Source organism: Camelus ferus, chromosome 15 (assembly GCF_009834535.1).
Source record: "Camelus ferus isolate YT-003-E chromosome 15, BCGSAC_Cfer_1.0, whole genome shotgun sequence".
In the NCBI taxonomy this organism is placed as follows: Eukaryota; Metazoa; Chordata; class Mammalia; order Artiodactyla; family Camelidae; genus Camelus; species Camelus ferus.
The window spans coordinates 46,087,470-46,098,049 of record NC_045710.1 but is presented as its reverse complement, the minus strand read 5'-3'; positions in this window follow the sequence as shown (position 1 = coordinate 46,098,049).

The following is a 10,580-nucleotide window of genomic DNA, read 5'->3' as shown; positions in this document are numbered from 1 at the left end:
ATTAGTGTATAGAAATACAACAAATTTCTTTGTCATCTGGTTTTTAATTGAGCATGATGCATGTGTGTCGTGGATTTGTGCTCATTTGTATAACTTTGTCAGCAAATGTGCTATGTCTTTAAATTTTTTTAAATGCAGGACCATAATTTTCAATTAAACTACACTTACAAGAAGTTTAAGTGAGCACACAAACATGTTGATGAGTAAATCACAAGGACTGTTCATAGACATTTCAGTTCTTTCTAGATATTAGTGGAATTTCTCTTCCCAGCACACTTTGGAGTTGGTTGTGGCCTTGAGCCTTGCTTTGCCTAGGGAAATATGAGCAGCAGTAATACATATCACCTCTGGGCAGATGTTTTAAGAGCAACTGCCCCTGCATAGTTCTCTGTGTTTCCTTCCCTCTGCCGCAGTGATCAAAGAAGCACACTATTGAGATGGAGTCTCCATCACCCTGGATTCCTGGGTGATGAACAGAACCCTTTCCTAACCTGCACAGAACAAGTGTAAAATTATAAATATGTCAGCAGAAAGAGGAGAGTAGGACAGGCTTGCTGAAAGAATCTGAGATGTGTGAGAGCAAGATAAGAGAGAACAGCTGATCCCTAGAATTTGTTTGGTTCCAGGTGCTTTCCAGGTCCCATGGTTTCTACATCGAAACCTTGCATTATCCTGTAGAGCTTGCATAGGACTCCCGATACTTCAACAACAACAACAAAAAGTTAAAAAAAAAAATTTATTTCCGCTTAATAAGGTGTCTCCAAAATGCAAATGACACCTTTTATTATGTAACTATTAATATGATTTCCAATCTTTTTCCTTTTAAAAATCAAATTGATTGATTCACAAACCCCAACTCTTTTTTCGACTTCCTTTAATAAAATATCTAATCGTTCTACTCTGTATCCCAGTAACCATACTCCCTCTGCCCATACAAAGATGGTTCAAATTTTTATCTTATGTTAATTATTAAGCTGCTGAACAGGACTTTACTGACTACCAAAGAAATACACCTATCTTTACTCTTGAATTCATATCTAATGTGTGTGTATATGTATGTATTTTTTTCCTGAAATCCTTTGATAGCCTCGATTTTGCACTTTTATTTTGAACTTTAGGCCAATGGATAGGGCTTTTAGTTTTATTTCAGCAGTTGTTCCACTTTGTATAATATAACAATTAAACATAGTTTAGGACTATTGTCAAATCAAACATTTAGAAACAATAATAGACACAGAGTTCTGCCTCTTGAGGGCTGTTGTGACCTAATCCTAACATGACTTTTTGTCCAGGTAGTTCACTATGGTCCTCTTTCTGTCCTATTGACCCATAGTTGTTGCCAGAACATAAACCTGATCTAACTCAGCTGCTTACAAAGCTTCCATGGCTCCCAGCCACCTGCAGGCAAAATCAAAATCCCTTAGAACAGAAAAAAAATGTTTCGGCATCTGGCCCTCCTAACTTTTTACCTTACTTGCACCCCTCTTAAAATGAGTAGCAACACAGAGGTGCCTGTGAGTCTCCACAAATTATTTCCCACGTCAGTGCCTTTGCACTTGCCTGGTTACCCCATTTAGAATATCCTGCCTTTCTCTTCCTTCTTCCTCACCCCAATTCTTAGTAGCCTTCAAAGGCTAACTCAAAGTTCACTTCCTCAGTAACAACTCCAAGTTCAGACTACCTGGTAGTCAGTCACCTCCTCCTCTGGGGACTAGACAGTCACCTCTTCCTCTGGAGACTAGACAGTCATAGTCAAGTAGGGGAGAGAAACATGGAAACAAATAATCAAACACATGGTCAAAAAGACCTTGAACTCCTTAAGGACAAAGACCTCACCATTTTTTCACCTCTGTGTCTCCTGTATCTACCAGTCACATGATAAATAAATGTTGACTTTAACTGAATCATATGGAATGATTTTAATAACTGCATTTCACTTTTAAGAATATCAACTATGTAGATTTTCTCAAGTTATAGGTTCATAATATGACCTTAAAAAACAAATTACAAAATGGTTGCTAAAGTTTTACAAATGTTTATATCATAATTTTTAATAAATTTCAGTTAAATTCATATATTATTATTTTTTAAATTACGTAGTGTTATTTTTTTTTTACTTTAAGGGAGGTCTATATAACTCATAGAACCTATATAAATGTCTCAGGGTAATTTGAAAGTATACAAAGCATAGAAATAATATTGGAATGGATGGTTGAGATACAAATGTTAAAGTATAGGAATGTGCCAAAAAGAAACTCTTGCCTGAAAAGAACACATGTTCTTTGCCAAGAGCAAAACCCTAACATATTTAATGAGGCATTGCAAAATCTGCTCACTCACCCACCCCGCCCACAGGAGACAAAGTTCAGAATGAACCTTGTTTAGAAACTTTGGAACTATGTGTTTAAAGAATGAGAGTGCGATACGCTCTAGCTAGGTAAGTCTCAAACACGGTCACACTTCCATTTCCCAAAGGAAGCTCCCATTTCTGTTGGCTCCTCTGTCTCTCACTTAACTTGTTAACTCTCTTTCACAAGATTTCTCAATTTTAACCTTAGAGCCATGATATTTGAAATTTATAAACATGAAAACAGATATTTAAATGTTCATAATGAAGGTAATCACCTTCCTGATAAACCTGCTTATCCTAAATACTCTGTTATGATGCAGCCATCTTTGCAAACATCCACCTCAAAAAACTTGAAGTCATAACAATAACAGCTAACATTTATTGAGTGCTCTGAATGTCCCAGGTGCGATGCTTTTTTATCTCCTTTAATTCTCACAAGAGTTTCTGGGAAGAAAATGACTGGAACACATGTTCCTGACCTCCCCTGTCCTCCTTTCCTCCCCTAATTCCTTACTGGAGCAACTTAGCAGCTAAGAGCAGCAGGCTCTTGTTGGTAGCGTGTGTTTCTGAGGACATCCATAGGAAAGGGTAGATACCAGACATATGAGGTCTGAAACTAGGGAAAGCCAACTCTCGTCAGGAAAAACAGGGCTGAACAAGTAGACAGAATCATCCTCTTTCCAACTGACTGAGAAAAGTATTTCCCTTGTACTTGGAGAGCCAGAGAGCAAAGTTTAGAATACTGGTTCTCAAAAGGTTGCCCCTGGACTTGTAGCAATATCAACTAGGAACATCGCAGCACTTGTTAGAAATGCAAATTCTCAGGCCTCACTTCAGGCCTATAAATCAGAAACTCTGGGAGTGAGGCCCAGAAAGCTGTGTTTTAATAAGACCTCCAGGAGATTGTGATACATGTTCAAGTTTGAGACCCATGAGACTGTAAGAGCAGATGGCTTAATATCCTCCACCTGCTGGAAACCCTGGTCAGGGAACTCCTGTCTGTTCGTAGAGCACAGGAAATTGCAATGCATTTAATAAACTCAGTAATTTGAGGGAGATTTACTCTGCTAATCAACCAGAAGTGGTGACTCCTCTAGGAATAAATAATCAGATGGAAGATAACTTTAATGTTCATTGCAGTCCTGTTAGCTCCCCAAATAGAAATTGAGGCTTAGAGAGGTTAAATAACTTTCACAGTCACACAACTAACAAGTACCAGAACCAAGATTTGAACACAGGTCCCCTCATTACCTTCCATATGTAAATTCTAACTATATCTATCTCAGATGTGTCTGTAGATCCATATTTTTAAACTTTGTTTTAAATTGTGATATAATGTACATACACTACATACAGAAAAGTATACCAGCAGCCCCTGTACGGCTGTCTCTCTTCCCCCTGGAGGGAACCACTACCTTGACCCTTGTGATAATTTTTTCTTTATTAAACCATGTCTATAAGCATTCTCAAACAACGTAGTTTGGTTTTTACCTGTTTTGAACTTCATACAAAAAGAATCATACTGTTTATATCCTTCTGTGTCCTGCTTCTTTTGCTCAACATCATGTTTGTGACATTCATCCGTGTTTTCATATGTAGCCATAGTTTATTTTCATTGCTACATGATGTTTCATTGAGTGAATAATATTTTGTTTACCCTAGAATCTATCATTTCTTCATTCCCACTGTCACTCTTCTACTTCAGGCATTCATTAAATGATTTTTTATTACTTAAGTTATCCCAGTGGTCCCTAACTGTTCTCCTCATTACCAGGATCTCCCCAGCTGCTGCCAGAGGATTCTTCTGAAAGTCAATATGGATCATGTTCTTCCTGTTAAAAGAAGTTGTAGAAGGAGAGGAAGAAGGAAGACTGTGAGGTAGGAAGCAACACATTTTTATCCAGGGCCTTGGGGACCATTTTAAGGATTTGGGTTTTTATTCTACGGGCAATGAAAAGCCCCATCAGCTGATAGTTTTGACTTTCTAAGCTCAGAGACTCTTACGCCAGAGTCCCTAGAGCATAGGATTAGACCCCTTTGAAAACTACACGTGCCAAGAGTCCAACCAAGTTGGCTAGACCCTCCTTAAGCACTGCCCACAGCCCCTTGGGATCGCTTCAACTGCTGGCTAAGTTCACTCGGCCCTGGTCCCATCCGTTACCAGTTCTTCCATTTCTCTGTAACCGACTGTTAAGTTCTGTAGGGGAGGCAAACTTTTAACTTTACCCTCCTAGGGTTCTTTTTGGCTGGCTGAGAATTAAACTGACATAAGATAGATCAATAGGAGAAAAAGGTACCAATTTATTTAATACAAGTTGTACATGACATGGGAGCCTTCATAAAGAATGAAGACCCAAAGAAATGGCAAAACTTACTTGTTTTTATATTAGGTTGAACAAAAAGAGGCAAATATGGAAAAGTGACTACATGGGGAGGCTAACAGAAGATAAGAATTATTTTTAACAAGGACTGTTTGTATAGAAGTCTCTTGATCTTAACTTCTAGGTCTTGGATGATAAGAATGTTACATTCCTTCTGGTATAGGGAGGACATTTTTCTAATAGGAATTTCATCTCCTGTTTTTAAGAAAAAGAAGGAAAATCAGGGTATCTTCTTCTGATGTTTTCAAGTGCCTTTAATTCAAAATAGTTAATATGCCACAAAAGCACATTTTGGGGGTGGCATGCTCTGAACTCATTTCTTAGCATACCTCACAGGTGAGGCCATAAAAATTAATGTATATATGGATAAAATATCCACATATACCCTGATTTTGGACAATGCAGTAGTGAACTATAATTTGTGCTGAAAAATGGCAAATGAAAGAAAAATGAACTAAGAATCATAAGATTTAACTCAAAGTCTTACCCGAGTGCCTAGCCTAAAGACATTTCAGGTCTTCATAACGAACATCGCTAATTCATACCATTGAGTATAATGAGAATTACAGAATGTTAGACAAGAAAGGGTCTCCATAGCTTTGGACATACTTCTAGACTGTAATTTTAGTGTAGGTGCTGGCAGACTTTTTCTGTAAAGGACTCAACACTATGTTCAGCTTTACAGGCTCTATGGTCTTTGTCACAACTGCTTAGCTCTGACATGCAGGGTGAAAGCAGCCATCGGCGATATGTAAATGGCCGTGTTCCAATAAAATTGTATTGGCAGCAGGTCAGGTTTGGCCCAGAGGCTGTAGTTTGCCATCTCCTGGTTTAGTGCTCATTGTTGTTTGTTTGTTGTTTTGATTTTTATCTCAGTATTTTAAAGTTAAGATCTAATTCATATTGAATACATTGAAGCAGCTCTTAAGTGTACTTTTTGATGAATTTTTGGCAAATGTATTCATTCACATATGTAATCACATCATAATCAAGATCTTGACATTTTTATTCCCCCAGAAAGTGCCTTCATGTCCCTTTCCAATCAATCCCCCCTGACCCCTGAGCATAGTCACTCTTCTAATTTCTATTCTTATAATTTTGCCTGTTCTTGAACTTCATATAAGTAAAATTATACAGTGTCCATATGTCTGACTATATGACTTCTTTTATTCAACTAGTTTGTGAGACTCATCATGTTCCTTATACTTTTTATGGCTGAGTAGTATTCATTGTATGACTATACCACAGTATGTCTTAAGAAATTACCACAATAAAAGCTATTTTTGGCAAACCTACGGCCAACCTAATACTCAATGGTGAAAAGGTGAAAGCATTCCCGCTAAAATCTGGAACAAGACAAGGATGCATATTCTCACCACTTCTATTCAACATAGTATTGGAAGTCCTAGCTGCAGCAATGAGACAAGAAAAAGAAATAAAAGGTATCCAAATTGGAAGGGAAGAGGTAAAATTTGTCATTATATGCAGATAACGTGATACTATATACAGAAGACCCTAAAGATCCCACCAAAACTATTAGAAATAATAAATTTAGCAATGTAGCAGGATACAAGATTAACATACAGAAATCTGTTGCATTTCTTTACACAAATAATGAAATATCAGAAAGGGAAAGTAGAAAAAAATCCCGTTTAAAACTACATTCAAAAGAATAAAATACTTAGGAATAAACCTGATGAAAGAGGTGAAAGACTTATATATATCCTGAGAACTATAAAACATTGATAGAGGAAACTGAAGGTGCTTTAAAGAAATGGGAATATATTCCATGCTCTGGGATGAAATGGGAGAAAATATTTGCAAGCAATGCAATCAACAAGGGATTAATTTCCAAAATATACAAACAGCTCACAGAACTCAATATTCAAAAAAAAAAAAAAAAAAAAAAAGCCAAACAACCCAACCAAAAAATGGGCAGAAGACCTAAATAGACATTGATCCAAAGAAGACATACAGATGGCCAATAGGCAGGTGAAAAGATGCTCAACATTGGTAATTATCAGAGAAATGCAAATCAAAACTACAATGAAGTATCACCTCACATTGATCAGAATTAAAAAGTCTACAAATAATAAATACTGGAGAGGGTGTGGAGAAAACAGAACCCTCCTACACTGCTGGTGGAAATGTAAATTGGCGTGGCCACTATAGAGAACAGTATGAATGTTCTTTAAACAACTAAAAATAGAGTTGCCATGTGATCTAGCAATCCCACTCCTGGTAAGTATCTGGAAAAAAAATGCTAATTGAAAAAGGTACATGCACCCCAGTGTTAATAGCAGCACTACTTACAATAGCCAAGACGTGGAAGCTTCCTAAATGTCTATCAACATATGAATGGATAAAGAAGATTTGATATATATATGTGTGTGCATACATACACAATGGAATACTACTCAGTCATAAAAAAGAATAAAATAATGCTATTTGCAGCAATACGGGTGGACTTAGAGATTATCATCCTAAGTGAAGTAAGTCAGACAGAGAAAGATGACAAATATCATCTGATATTATTTATATGTGAAACTTAAAGTATGATACAAATGAACTTATTTACAAAACAGAAAGACTCACAGACATAGAAAACAAACTTATAGTTACCAAAGGGGATAGAGCGGGCAGGGATAAATTAGGAGTTTGGGATTAGCAGATACAAACTACTATGTATAAAATAGATAAACAACAAGATCCTACTGTATAGCACAGGGAACTCTATTCAGTATATTGTAATAACCTATAATGGAATAGAATATGAAAAAGAATTTATATATGTGTAACTGAATCACTTTGCTACACACCAGAAACTAACACAACATTGTAAATCAACTATACTTCAATTTAAAAAAATAGATGTATGTCTAATAAAAAATAAATGAAATATAAATAAGCCACATTAAAAAAAGATAACCAACAAATTATGAAAAGTGTTCAATATCACTAGTAATCCAATAAATATAAGTTAATGCAAAAAAGAAAAAAAAGAAATTACCACAAACTCCAAGGCTTAAAACAAGAGAAATTTACTCTCTGACAGCTCTGGAAGCCATAAGCCTGAAGTCAAGGTGTTGGCAGGGCTGTGCTCCCTCACTCTGAAGACTCTGAAGGATAATCCTTCCTTGCTTCTTCCAGCTTCTGGTGGCCCCAGGTGTTCCATGGCTTGTGGCAGCCCAACTCCACAATCTCTGACCCTATCTTCACATGGCTTTTTCCTCCATGTTTCTGTGTCTTTCTTCTCTTCTGTTTCTTATATGGGCAGTGTCATTGGATTTAGTGCTCACCCTAATTGAGGATGATCTCATCTCAAGATCCTTAATTATATCTGCAAAGGTCTTTTTTCCAAATAAGGTCACATTCGCAGGCTCCAGGTGGACGTATCTTTTTGGGAGCCACTACTCAACACACTACAATATCATAGTTTATCCAGTCACCTTATAATAGACATCTGAATTAATTTCTTTCTTTTCTTCTTTTTTCTTTCTTTGTTTCTTTTCTTTTCTTTCTTTTTTGGTTACTATGAATAAAGCTGCTGTGAATATTCTTGTACAAGACTTTTTTGGAATATGTTTTCAGATTCCCAGTTTTTGAATTCCAGTTCTAATTATCTTAATATAAGATATGATTAACTTTTCTTTTTAGTGATAATTACCCGTAATAACATTTTAAATTCTGGCAGTAATATCTGTAAGAATTGATCAACCTCCATACATCTGGTCTAAATATGTCATATAACTGAAAGCATAATACTGCCAAGAGACAAGATATGGAATTCTAATAAGTATCTTCATTTTCGTTTCTCAAGATACTATCAAGAAACAAGTTTCAAAAATCAGTCTCAAAACATTGATTTTAACTCCTTAAAATAGCAGCAATACTTTATTAAAGTAGAAAACAAAACCAGAAACACAGCTTGACTCTATCCTGTCACTTTTGTTTTGTTATGATACTTTCCTTAGTGCTTGCAGCCATCACCTAGGCTAAATTTGATACATTTATCTCATTATGGGTGTGACTAACATGGAACACTCCACTGGAATGAATTTAAATGCAGCTGCTTAACAAACAAAGCCATCCATATGGGCTGTTCTACCCTTAGATTCTGATAGGTCCAACCTTATCAGAACTACTGGGACGTCATTCAGAGATTTTCTGCCTGTGTGGCTGGCTGCTTCTCTACAATGAAAGCTTCTTGGACGGGAGGAGCTCTGTGTCATTCGTCTGTGTATCCTCCAACTCCAGGCCCAGCTCAATGCTTTCTTAACCTTCTAAGTGTTTCCTGACTAAATAGTGCCTGTGAATAAGAAATAAGAAGGAAGATGCTGATAACTCTACTCTTCATAGTAGAGTAATTCCAGTAATGCAGAGCAATTCCAGATAATGAAATTTCTTAGAAATTGTTTTAATAAGTGATTCCTTTTTTTTAATCTATTGGAAAGTCTTCAAGAGTATTATTTATTACACTGGTAGTTTCTTATTGAATATTTGCTTCATTTATTCAGCAATTCTAGGAACTGGTGATTGGCTACATTATTCATTTATAAAAGTAATTTAAAATACTACTCAGGCCTTGATGACACTTGGCAAGTGGAACAGAGAAAAGCAGAGAGTTTTCATTATACTTTTGATAAAGCTTAAAAATGGTCCTGTAAAATAGTTTGGAGTTTTAAAAATAGGAACAAAATTATGTAATGTGCTCTGTCACTACAGCCCCAGTCTTTTGCAATGTCTGTAAATCGAAAAAACTTACTTAACTTTTTTGAAAAGTGTAGCTACAACTGCACTGTTTTGGAATATAATTACTTTGAAACATTTGGGTGGATAAATTTGGAATTTTCACTAATCCTAATTTTCCACTTTTACTTTATTCTGCCCCTTTGATTTTCATTTTCATTTTAATAGGCTTATTGCTGAAATCAGATGTGACAAAGTACTCTATTGAAATCATAATTTCTTCACTTTTGACACAATTATCCACAGGATAAGGTTTAACAGAAGAGACAATGAAGACTATGACAACACAGTCAAGTGCAAGACAGTGTAATTTAACAGTGCGTTTTTAAAAGATAATGTAAGTGCTACTTTTAAAACCACAATTTCAAAATCAAATGAGGCATTTTGAAGGCATTTCGTATGTATCATTATTTACCAGGTTGTTTTATTAGCCACACTTTTAAACCTGCTCTTCTAGTTTGGGAATATTTTCAACTACAAATTACAGACTAATAGATCTTAAGCAAGAGGGACTTACTTGTCCACCATAACAAGAAGCCCAGAATAGCTGCTTGCTGGCATTGGTTTGGCAGCTTAAGGTAAGGGCTTAGATTGGTAGCTCTGTGATTCCATTTGCCTTCGCTTCATAGTCACAAGATAGAATCAAAAGCTCCAAGAATCACAGCCATTTTCAAAGGCAGGAAGCAGGGGACAATACTGGAGCTTTCTACTTGCTTCTTTTTTACTAGGAAAGACATATCTTTCTCAAATCATCTATCCAATAGTTTCCCCCTTGCATTTCATTGATCATAATGGTGTCACATGACTATCTCTAGCTGTAAAGGAGACGGAGAAAATGAATGTCTACTTCTTCCTCTAATTAGAGGGAGGCAAGGGAGAAGGGGTTGGGAATGACTTTTGGGTTTAACTAATCACATCTTGCATATACTATGTATTTGGTAACCATTTGTTGAGTGAATTAACAAGTGATCCACAATGTTCAACAGAGCCAAAGTTCAGATATATGCCCACCCATTATCTTTCCCATTAAATTTACACATTCCTCATTTGTTTAGAAACATTAGAAGAGGCTATACTACTTATCAGTAAACATTTCTTAA